Source organism: Micromys minutus (genome assembly GCF_963924665.1).
Source record: "Micromys minutus genome assembly, chromosome: X".
Lineage (NCBI taxonomy): Eukaryota > Metazoa > Chordata > Mammalia > Rodentia > Muridae > Micromys > Micromys minutus.
Window position 1 is genome coordinate 18037274 of NC_137970.1, and position 12884 is coordinate 18050157.

At 38.8% G+C, this 12884-nt stretch overlaps 1 protein-coding gene across 1 annotated transcript in view; it reads right to left on the reverse strand.

Moving 5' to 3' along the window:
* Window positions 1–7333, reverse strand: part of LOC308414308 (protein FAM156A/FAM156B-like) — a 115079-nt gene extending 107746 nt beyond the window's left edge. Inside the window, exon 1 of the mRNA XM_080909533.1 lies at window positions 7247–7333. The gene's annotated coding sequence lies outside the window, so the exon portion shown is untranslated. The remainder of the gene's footprint in view (window positions 1–7246) is intronic.
* Between the last annotated feature and the right edge of the window lie 5551 nt (window positions 7334–12884).

A 12884-nucleotide genomic window follows, 5' to 3' on the forward strand; every position in this document is an offset into this window, starting at 1 on the left:
CTTTTTATATATGTGGATGTGTATTTACATATTGTAGGATATGTAAATAGCAGTGGTTATCCATATGACCTTTTCTAAGACTCTTTTTTTTTTCATTAATTGGACAGCTTTTTCAAATTTACATTTCAAATCTTATCCCCTTTTCTGGTTTCCCCTCTGGAAAACCCTTTCCCATCCCCAACACCCTGATTCTATGAGGGTGCTCCCCCAACCACCCACCTACTCTCTCCCACCTTCTCCACCCCGGCATTCCCCTACACTGGGGTATCTAGCCTTCACAGGACCAATGGCTTTTCCTCCCATTAATGCCAGACAAGTCCATTCTCTGCTACATATGCAGCTGCAGCCATGGGTCCCTCCATGTGTGCTCTTTGGTTGGTGCTTTAGTCCCTGAGAGTTCTCGGGCATCTGGTTGGTTGATATTGTTGTTCTTATGGGGTTGCAAGCGCCTTCAGTTCCTTCAGTCCTTTCTCTAACTCCTCCTTTGGGGACCTCATTCTCAGTCCAATGGTTGGCTGAGAGCATCTGTATATGTCATGCTCTGGCAGAGCCTCTCAGGAGACAGCTATATCAGGATCCTGTCATCAAGTACTACTTGGCATCAGCACTAGTACTTGGATTTGGTGGCTGCTTATGGGGTGGATCCCAAGGTGAGGCAGCCTCTGAATGATCTTTTCTCAATCCCTGATCCTCTATTTGACCTTGTATTTTTTCCTGACTGTTTTGTTCTCTCTTCTAAGGTCTGAAGCATATGCACTTTGGTCATTCTTCTTGAGCTTCATGTGGTCTGTGAATTGTATCTTGGGTAACCCGAAATTTTTGGGCTAATCTCCACTTATCAATGAGTGCATACCATATGTGTTCTTTTGCGACTGGCTTATCTCACTCAGGATAATATTTTCTTTTTCTCCCAATTATTATTTTTATTGGATATTCTCTGTATTTACATTTCAAATGTTATCCCCTTTCCCCACTCTACCATTTTTCCTTCCCTTACTTCCATAAAGATGCTCCCTCTCCCAACCACCCACTCCCACAACAGCACCTTGGCATTCCCCTACACTAGGAAACTAAGCCTTCACTGGATCAAAGGCCACTCCTCCCATTGATGACAGATAATGCTATCCTCTGCCAAATATGCAACTGGAGCCATAGGTCTTTCCATGTGTACACATTGGTTGGTGTTTTCTTCCCTGTGATCTATGGAGTTTTGGTTGGTTGATATTGTTGTTCTTCTCATGGGGTTGCAAACCCTTTCAGCTCCTTCAGTCCTTCCTCTAGCTCCTCCATTGGGGTTCTTATGTTCAGTCTGATGGTTATCTGCAAGCATCCTCATCTATATCAGTATGACTCTGGCAGAGCCTCTGAGCAGGCATCCATATCAGATTCCTGCCAGTAAGCACTTCTTGTCATCAGCAATAGTGCCTGGGTTGGGTGTCTGCATATTGGATGGATCCCCAGGTGAGGCAGTCTCTGGATGATCTTTTCTTCAAACCCTGCTTCTCTATTTCTCCCTGTATTTCCTCCCCTGAGTGTTTTGTTCTCCCTTCTAAGAAGGACTGAGGCATCCACATTCTGGCCTTCCTTCTTTTTGAGTTTCTTTTTTTTTTTTTTAATGAATTTTATTTCAGCCAATGATTAGTGATATCTTTCCTACCCTAACACTTTATACAGGTACCTTTGAGATACTTTAAATTTGAAGGATTTTGTCCTCAAACTCAATTTTCTAAAGCAACCCCAGATACTTCAGGCTTTTGATGCCTTATGTTCAAGTATAAGGCCAAGAGTAAACTGTACAAAAATGAAAGGCATTTTACTCTATAGGGGTAAATTTCTAGCAGAATATTTGCTATTGAGTAATCTTCCAGGAATAGCACCTTAAAATCTAAATTGGGCACATTATTACCCTCTCCTGTAGCTCTTTGGTCATGAAGCAACTCTTGGTTGAAAATATTCAAGTACTATAAAAAGAACAAGACCATACCTAAGTGACCAGTGCATTTCCAAAACTTTAGGAAAGCATGTAAGTCTTTATTTATTATCAAGCCATTATGAACATATTTTTTCCTTTCCTGTGGAAAACACACACTAATCTTTTCTTAATAACAGATCTCACAATTTAATGAACAATTAAGCTAAATTAGTAATGTATAAGAGTTATACAGAAACCTTGGAATCTCATTAATGTATTGGGGGCTAGAGAGATGGCTCAGCGGTTAAGAGCACTGACTGCTCTTCCAGAGGACCTGAGTTTAAATCCCAGGTGGCTCATAACCATCTATAATGGGATCTGATGCACACTCCTCGTGTGTCTAAAGACAGCTACAGTGTACTCATAAATAAAAATAAGTAAATCTTCAAAATATCCATAACCATCACTATGACTCATCAGGTGACTCAGCTGTTTGTGATCACCCCCCCACCCCTATTAAGCTTTAGTGCAAGTTGGTCTCAAACTATCTTTTTTGCTTTAGGCTCCCAAGTGCTACAACCACAGAACTGGGTACAGAATCTAGCCAGATGTTTCTTTCTAATGAATTGACCGTTAGATTTACAAATTTCTAAATGGCCAACAGACCAGAGAAAGACATTTCTTTAGGCTCCTGCTTGAAACCAGCAGCTTCAGTAAACTGCTGGCCTTGATTCAGGGCCAATTTTTTTGAGTTTCATAAGATCTGTGAATTGTTTCTTGGGTATTCTGAGCTTTTGGGGGCAGTAACTGCTTATCAGTGAGTGCATACCCTGTGTTTTCTTTTCTGACTGGGTTACCTCACTCAGGATGATATTTTCTAGTTCCATTCATTTGCCTAAGAATTTCATGATGTCTTTGCTTTTAATAGCTGAGTAGTACTCTACTGTGTAAATGTACCACATTTTCTGTATCCATTCCTCTGTTGAAGGACATCTGGGTTCTTTCCAGCTTCTTGTTATTATAAATAAGGCTTCTATGAACATAGTAGAGCATGTGTTCTTGTTATATGTTGGAGCTTCTTTTTTGTACATGACCAGGAGTGGTATAGCTGGGTCCTCAGGTGGTACTACATCCAATTTTCTGAGGAACAGCCAGACTAACTTCCAGAGTGGTCATACCATCCTACAATCCCACCAACAATGGAAGAGTATTCCTCTTTCTCCTCATCCTTGCCAGCATCTGCTGTCACCTGGAGTTTTAATCTTAGCCATTCTGACTGGTGTGAGGTAGAATCTCAGGGTTGATTTGATTTGCATTTCCCTGATGACTAAGGATGTTGAGCATTGTTTTAGGTGCTTCTCAGCCATTCTAGATTCCTCAGTAGAGAATTCTTTATTTCTGTCCCCCATTTTTTAATAGGATTATTTGATTCTCTGGAGTCTAACTTCTTGAGATCATTGTATATATTGCATATTTGCCCTCTATCAGATGTACGATTAAGTGTACTGGCTGGTTGTGTGTCAACTTGACACAAGCTGGAGTTATCACAGAGAAAGGAGCCTCCCTTGAGGAAATGCCTCCATGAGATCCAGCTGTAAGGCATTTTCTCAACTAGTGATCAAGGGGGCAGGGCCCACCCCATTATGTGTGGTGCCATCCCTGGGCTGGTAGGCCTGGGTTCTATAAGAAAGCAAGCTGAGCAAGCCAGGGGAAGCAAGCCAGTAAGTGACATCCCTCCATGGCCTCTGCATCAGCTCCTGCTTCCTGACCTGCTTGAGTTCCAGTCCTGACTTCCTTTGGTGATTAAAAGCAATGTGGAAGTGTAAGCTGAATAAACCCTTTCCTCCCCAACTTGCTTCTTGGTCTTGACGTTTATGCAAGAATAGAAACCTTAACTAAGACACTACAGGTCTTTTTCCAATCTATTGGTTGTCCAAGGCTCTTTATTTATCCCTTTCCATTTCTTCCTCTACTCTGCCTTCCCATTCCACCTCACTTTAACCCTGGATATTTTTTTACTCACCTTTAACCTTTCATATCAGTGAGCTAGAGATCATTTCATTTGAAAGCTACTGCCTCCAACCCATGTCCCCTTACTAGGTTTCTAACCTCTATAGGTATTCCAAATGAGGCCCACATATCTAAAAATTCAATGTTAGCATCCACAAATGAGAGAAAAATATCATGTTTGTCTTTCTAGGTCTGGATTACCTACCTAACTCAGAATGGTTGTTTTTGGCTCCATCCATTTACTTGCTAGTTTAGTGATTTTTTTTCTAAACATAGCTAACTAAAGTCTATTATGTACCCCACTTTCATTAACCATTCACCAGGTGATGGACACCTAGGCTGCTTCCATATCCTAACGGCTTTGTAAAGAGCAGCAATGAACATGGATGAACAAATATCTCTATAGCAGAATACTAAATCCTTTCTGCATATGGCCATGAGTGGTATAGTTGGATCATGTGGTTGATCTATCTCTAGCCTTTTGGGGAGCCTCTGTACTGATTTCCATAGTAGCTGTACCAATTTGCATGCCCAATCAGCAGTAAATAAGTATTTTCCCCTTTCCCAGATCCAAACCAACATTTATTGTAATTAAAAGTAAACCAAACTATTATAATTGGAGTAAGATGAAATCTCAAAGTAGTTTTAAGTGCATTTCCCTAATGGCTGAGGATGCTGAACTTAACCCTGTTCCAGTAACACAAATTGGACTTGTTTCTTTTTTTAATTTTTTTTATCTGGTTGGGAGTGGGTCATAAATGTTTCTTGGCCATTTGTATTTCACCTTTTGAGAGCTCTGTTTAGCTCCATGCCTCATTTTGAGACTGGGCTGTTTTCCTTGATGTTTCATTTCTGAGTCTTCTATGTATTCTAGATACTAGCATTCTGTTAGATATATATTTGTTGAGAATAATGGGCAGGGTATTACCATGTAGCTCTGACCATCATGGACTGGATATGTAGACTAGGCTAGCCTTAACTTCACAGTGATCTACCTTCCTCTGTCTCTTGAGTGTTGAGACTGAAGGCTTATGGTACCATGCCTAGCCTTTTGTTTTGTTTTTTTATTTTTTCCAGAATAATATTTTTACTTATTCTCTGGGAATTTCACTTCACACACCCAGCTCAATCACACACACTTCCCAGTCCCTCCATGCCTGCAGCCTGCTCTTGTGACCCATTCCTCAACAGGATGAAAAAATAAATAAATAAATAAACAGGGCTGGAGAGATGGTTAAGAGCACTGACTGCTCTTCCAGAGGTCCTGATTTCAATTCCCAGCAACCACATGGTGGCTCACAACCATCTGTAATGAGATCTGCTGCCCTCTTCTGGTGTGTCTTAAGACAGCTACAGTGTACTCACATACATAAAATAAATAAAAATTCTTTTTTTTTTATGTAAGTCTGTTTTTTAATGTAGCTATAGTAAGCTAGGTTTCAACTACAAGGTTGAAACGCTCACCATTTGTCCCAACATTACATGAAATCTAACAACTGCTTGCTCACTTTGATTCTAGATATCTTCACTGAAGGCCCTGGAATCCTGAAGTTGCCCTTGGTGGTACAGATGTCCATAGGGGAGAGCTGAGCACGATCAACTGAGCCTGACTGTGGCTTCTAATACCCAGCCAGGGTCTCATTTAGTTGGGTGATGGCTTTGCACTTTTATTTGAGCAAAGCAGGGGATGGTGGAGTTTGTCTTTAAAACACAGGCTATCATTGCTGGCCACTTTGACAGTCAGAAATATGAGCCATTTCTGCAGGCTTGAGCTGGTTGATTCAGTAGATATCTTGTCTTGCTGTCTTCTTCATGTGATTTTGACATAATGATAGAGAAAACACCTTATTAAGTTCTCCAGTGGACCAGGAAGAAGATGTTAACATTTTAAAACACAAAATACTGCACTTGAGGAACATAAAATGAAATGGGCAGCTGAGGTAATTACAGCACATTCTCAATTTGCTGGCGTTTAACCACTTAGAGCTCTTTATTAACTGATTTGTGTGTGTGTATGTGTGACCATGGGCACTCTTGTCAGGAATAGGAGAAATAAGTGACTGATAATTAGCACACTTGTCTCTGGACTGTAATTTTTCTTTTACTAATAAGACAAAGCTAAGATACAGTCTCAACTTAGCTCTCCAGAGGACGGATGGAAGTAAGTCTAATAAATAAAAATTCTTAAAAAAAAAAAAAAAGTCCAATCTATGTTACTGAAACATGGTTAAGTTCCCAGAGGCCTGACTGCTAAAGAAAATCAAGTCCTCCTCCACACACACTCCCACTTTAGTTTTGATGTTTTTGAGACAGGGTCTCATGCATCCAAGCCTGACTTTGAAATGGCTATATATAGCCAAGGCTGGCTTTGAACTCCTGACCATCCCACCTCAGACTCCCACCGTCACTATGCTCCGTTTATGAGGTTCTGGCAATTGAATCCAAGAATTTGTGCATTATAGACAATCCCTCGGTTATTTGAAGTACATCACCAACCTCAAGGTAAAAAACAATAGGGAAAAAAGGAGTAACATTTGGCTTAGTAAATGGAAAAACAATTGTTAATCATTTGGAATAAAAGTGTTTGATGATTATCTTATGCACTATATCGAAAATAACAATTTTATCAAAACTTTTCAAGAAATTATGAAATAACTAAAAAATTATAGAAAGTCTACCTGATCAGAAAAATATTTTTAAAAAGTTCACAGTGTAAATTAATGATTAATTCTTTTCAGACAGAGTCTTACCACATAGGGCTAACCTAAAATATATTATGAAGAACAGTCAGACCTCAACTGTGATTGTCTTTCTTTTATCCTCCAAACCACTGGAAATTATCGATCAGTTTGATTTGTTAAGTAGTGATAAATATGTGAAGCAATCAAAATTTTCATGTACTACTGGTGAGAATGTAAACTGCTATCTTCTCTTTGAAACAGAATTTGCTAGAGTCTAATAAAATCAAGAACACACACAGTGAATATATAACTAGACATATAGCCAACTAGAGTATATGCATGTTTATCACAAAACGTGCCCATGAGTATTCATGTCACATAATTAACCTCAATTAGATACTTCTCAAATACCCATCAATAATAGAGTAGACAAATAAAATATGGTATATTTACATAATGGAAAAGCCTGTGCACAGCAAAGCTTCTTAAGCTGCTCCTGCCAATTTTCCCAGCCCTTAGCTTTCCTGGTTCTAAAGCTGATGCCATATTCTCAGTTATTTGTAACAACAGAACACAATTCTTTGTACCAGACATTGGGCAATTTGTAAACAACAGACAGAAATGGAAATAAATAACTTCTCACCGTTGGTAGGGTTGACATGAAGGTCCCAGTACGCTTGCCATGTAGTGACAGCTGCTGCTGACTTTTCAGATGGTGATTTGCGCTGCATCTTCTAGAGCGGAAAGATCACATGGCAGAAGAGACTGAAGGGGCAAGTACGGCACTTTGAGTCTTTTAATTTATTTTCGTGTTTATGGACTTATTATTAATATTTTTACTTAAAATTACGTGCCTATGTATGAGTCTGTGTGTGAGTATGCACATGTGAGTGCAAGTGCCCATAACTGCATCAGATCCCCAGAATCAGAGCTACAGATGATTGATTGGGCCCTGAGCTGGGGGTGCTAGGGACCAAACAGGCATTCTCTGCAAGAGCATTATGTGCTCTTTATCTCAGGACTTTTTCTACAAGGACAATACTCCATTAATGATGGTAAAGCCCTCGTGGTCTGATCATCTTCTAAAGCCTCCAATTGTTGCGCTGAATATCAAGTTTCAGTAGAAAATTTCCAAGGACAGTAACATTCAAATTATAGCATAGCTTTAGAAACCTTAGCCTGCTAATTAGTGCTACATTCAAAATCATGGTTTCGGCATATGGATGTCTTAGAAGAAGATATGAGTTAAGTCTATAGAAAATTATGATGTTAAATGTTGTATGTGAGACTTTTCCTGGGAAAATGAAATACACACACACACACACACACACACAGAGAGAGAGAGAGAGAGAGAGAGAGACAGACAGACAGACAAACAGACAGACAGACAGACAGAGGGAAGAATGAGAGTTGCTCAGCAGTTAAGGGCACCTGCTGCTCTTGTAGAGGATCTCAGTTTGGCTCTCAGCAGCTACACAGTACCTTACAACTATCTGTAACTCCAGTTCTAAGGGATCCCAATTTTCCTGACCTTTGTCATATGAGGCATGTACATGGTGCACACATAGACACTTAGGCAAAATACTCATAAAATACTCACACAATAAGATAAATAAAGGGTGAAGGAGTGACTCCAGAACAGCAGACTAGAAAGCTTGAAACTTTTGTTCACCATAGAAACTTCCAGACAAACAACCAGAAGGTGCCTAAGCCAACTTTGTAGGCTCTCTTGAAAACATTTTATATGTTATATTGTAACAGATCCCCAGACCTTAGCACAACTGACTTCATGATGAAAGTTCTATTCAGACTGTAAAACTCAGTGTATAGATAGTACCTCCTTCCAAAACTAAAACAAAGGCCTAATCTATCAAAGCCCATAGTTCTAGGAAAGTCTCTACATGCACCAACTTTAGCTTCTATAGTTCTGCGTCTGGATAACTGTTCTTGCTAACTGAAGTATGTCAACCCAGTACATGGTTTAGGTGCTTAAAAACTTACCCTGAAAAAGGCTCAGGGCTACACAGGGATGCTGAACCCACAGGGATAGCTTAAACTCATATCCCAACAGTCTCTGGTGGACACCCCACAATAATATATTAACCAAGTGAGAAAGAAAAAGGAAGTTTGAATACTGTAGATACTCTTGCCCATGTCTCCCAGGAATGCCAACAGTTGTAATATCAAGCACCAGGAGCCTGCTTTTAAGTTTATGTCATTGAAAAAGCAGCAGCAGTTTGGACCTTAGTTAAAAAAAAAAAAAAAAAAAAAACAACCACTCCATGTATCTCTTTCAACCTGGTTGGCTTAGCTACCCAGAAAAGGGGTTCACTCACCTTTTGCACACATAAGTCAGATAGGAGGTAAAAAAGTGGTAGGCACTGTTCACAAAACAGAAAAAAAGATCACAAATTTAAAGGTGATAGTTAACCCAGGAATATGAGATTCTTACTGGAGAGCACAGAGAATCAGAAAGACAAACAAAAGGTACTAATCAACAAGAGACAAGGAAGATACCATAGACAAGATCATTAGCTGATCTCTCATTAGAGAAGTCTTGGAGGCAAACACACAGGCTTAGTGCTGGAAGGTTATATAAGTGTTTCCAGAAAAACAGAGTTCTTTTGAAGGCAAGGAAAAAAAATGAGACATTTCCATATTTTTTTTTAAATGCAGAAAACTCGATGCCACTAAACTGCTACAAGAAATGGAAATGTCATGTTTACTCAAGGCGATAAGAACTTATTAAATAAATAAATGTGAAAGATTAAAAGTATGAAAATCTGAACTCTAAAAATTGTCATGACAGCTAATCTTGGTTGTCTACCTGATTTCATCTGGAATCGACTTAAACCCAAGGAGCTGAACACACCTGTGAGGAATTGTTCTTGAGTGGAACATTTGAGACAGGAAAACTCAACCTAAATCTGGTGTGAATGTAAGATAGTGTTACCATTGTATAAAATACTTGGGATTCTCTCGAAAGAGGAATTGTAGAATTATAGTATGATTTGTAAAATCCATTGCTGGATATATGTAGGGTCTTTAGATAGATAGATAGATAGATAGATAGATAGATAGATAGATAGATAGACAGACAGACAGACAGACAGATAGAGGGTCTTGAGATGATACATAGATAGATGGATCGATAGATGCAGGGTCTTGAGATGATAGATAGATAGATAGATAGATAGATAGATAGATAGATAGACAGACAGACAGACAGACAGACAGATAGAGGGTCTTGAGATGATATATAGATAGATGGATCAGGAGATGCAGGGTCTTGAGATGATAGATAGATAGATAGATAGATAGATAGATAGATGGATAGATAGATAGATAGATAGATAGATAGATAGATAGATAGATAGATAGACAGACAGATAGACAGATAATTACGCAGGCTAAAAAAGAAGTAAAATGGCAATACATTCTACAGCATGGGTGAACCTTAAAATATGCTATATGTGTGGCTGTGAAGATGGCTCAGTTAGTACAGTACTTGTTGTAGAAGCACATACATACCACAGACTATTAGCCTACAATGAATGAGAATTAATCTTTCCACAATGAAATATATACTTCAAATCATCATGTTATTGTAATACTAGCACTCAGCAGGCTCAGACAAGAGGACTGCCATCTTGTACTACAAATAAAGGAAACCTAATAAAAAATTAAAGCATAAAATTTTAAATTGTATTATAAAAAAGGACAATAACAAAAACAAGTCTGAATATGCTAAGTGGATGTGCTTTGGAAGCATTATGTTGAAAGGACACTATCTGATTCCACCTAAGTAAGACTTTTTGCCATGTTAACCACTTTAAAACATGCAAGGAAGTTGTTGTATTTACCATAATAATAACAAGTAACAATATCTCTATAAAATTCCATAAGATTTGAAATCTAAATCTGATGTGTGGGCACCATGATATTCCACATTCCTTGGGAATTTCCATTTAACTGCCTTTAGTTCCTATGCTTTGAAACAATGCTTAATGTTATTTCTCCAATCAGAACATCAAGGTCTTTCCACACAGTGTTTCCCTCCGAGCCTTAACCTTATTAAGTGTTTAGTAACTTTTGTTGGATTTAAAAAGACCTACACCATTGCTTTATTTTCATAATTTCCAATTTTCTTGAAAATAGACAAGTTAAGGTAGGTGTGGTGGCATATGCCTTTAATCCCAGCACTTGAGAGGCAGAGGCAGAGAGGCTGAGGGAGAGGCAGAGAGGTAGAGGCAGAGAGGCAGAGGCAGATAGGCAGAGGCTCTGGGAGAGTCATTGGGAGACTTTGTCTCAAAAAACAACATAAAGAAAAAGGAAAAAAGGAAAGGAAAGGAAATTAAAGGAGAGGGGAGGGGAGGGGAGGGGAGGGGAGGGGAGGGGAGGGGAGGGACAAGTTAAAAGTCTACCAGGTAAAATGACATAATTCATATAGGATGAAATAAAGAAATGATGGTAGCAAAATGTGAAAAAAAAAAAAAAAAGTCTACCAGGACTGGTGAGATGGTTTACTGGATAATGTGCTTTACCCATAAGCTTGAGAATGAAAGTTTTGATCCCCATGACTTAATTCAAAGCTGGGCTGTTCTGGTGGCTGCTTATAATCTCAGAGGCAGAGATGAGTTTTCCAGGGTAAACCAAACTAGCTAAGTTAGTGAACTCTGGTTTAATCATCAGGTTCTGCCTGAATAAATAAAGTAGAAAGCAATCAATGGTATCCAATGTGAACTTCAGGCCTCCACATTTATGAGGAAACAAGTATAGGAACATGCAAATGTACCTGCACACATGTTGCATGAATCATTCTGGAATAAGCACTGCAACACCAATGAGAGCAGAAAAAGGAAGTCACCAGTGGACCAAAGCCAGGGCAGCTCTGGAAAGGCTTTGAGGTTTGGTTTGCACCCTCATTTATACTCTAAAATGACAAGGTGGGGGCAGGCAAACAAGCAAGAGTTTACAGAAGCATATGTGGCAGTCAGCAGGTTGTTAAGGGCAACAGCTCATTATTTCAGCTATTTCTCCAGGCCACTGTGTTCCAGGTGACAAGTGATGTCAAGCTCGGTAAACACAGGCCAAGCAGTGTTTCAGGTAAATCACTAAATAAATCAGTAAATCGAGATCTAATAATTGGTTTTTTACCTTATTCTACCTCACATGCACACAAGCATACACACCACACATGCAAAACTAACAAAATATACAATGTTTTCAAGTACATGAGATTATGACTTCTCTGTTCCTCCTCTTTTTCTCTTTTATTTTTGAGATTATATCATTTCTCCCTTCTCATCCCTTTCTCCAAGTCCTCCCATATACATTCCAAATTTATGGCTTCTCTTTTTATGTGTTATTACACGCATTTATGTAACATGTCTGGAGACCATTCCTGATAAGCACAACCGATCAAAAGGTAGAGAACAGGAGCATAGTGACCAGTCCCAACTGACTGATCTAGATCTATAACACAACTCGTGCACCTAAGTCCTGAACACACACAAAAAGCACATCTAACATCTAACAAAGGCTGAGTTCCGAAAAACTGAGCAACAACCTGGCAAAACATAAAGAAACCAAGGGTGGAGCCATATCTTATGAACACAGTATCTGGAAGGGAGGCTTTTACTTGAGGGTCAAACATCATAAGCTTTGTAGGTGTAAAGAAGCCTTTTGGCATACCATCTGTGCACTGAACATCCTCAGACCTTAGTTAAGCATCAGCAATCTGTAACAGAAAAACTGTGGACCGTATGTACATGATGAGTCTTAATCAGAAGAGCAGGCTTATTAATAACAAGAAAATTCATAAAATAAGTTGTTGAAGAGATACAGTGAATATTGGTTCATGCTAATCCAAGCCTCATATATTTCTTTGGTCAAACTCTTCATGGGTTTCTTTATCTATAATTTCTGCTTTTTGTTATCACTGGAATGTTCTCTTTAAAATAATAATGGGTAGAATATAATCACAATGAATATGCTATGAGTAGATCTGGCATTAGAAGAGGGTGCTCATGCCTTTGTAGTGAGCAGGAAATTTCTACCTTTTGCTATGTAATACTAGAACATAATTTAGCACTCTGTAAGACATTCCAAATGTTTCTGAACGTAGAGTTAGATGCTCTTTTTTCCCTAGGGCTGAATGTATCCTATGCTTTACTTCTTAGCAATTATCATATATACATACATAATTTTTATACATCTGTCTTTTTAATGTCTCTTCTATAGTAAGATATTAAATTATGAAAAACAGAGTTCAATACAGA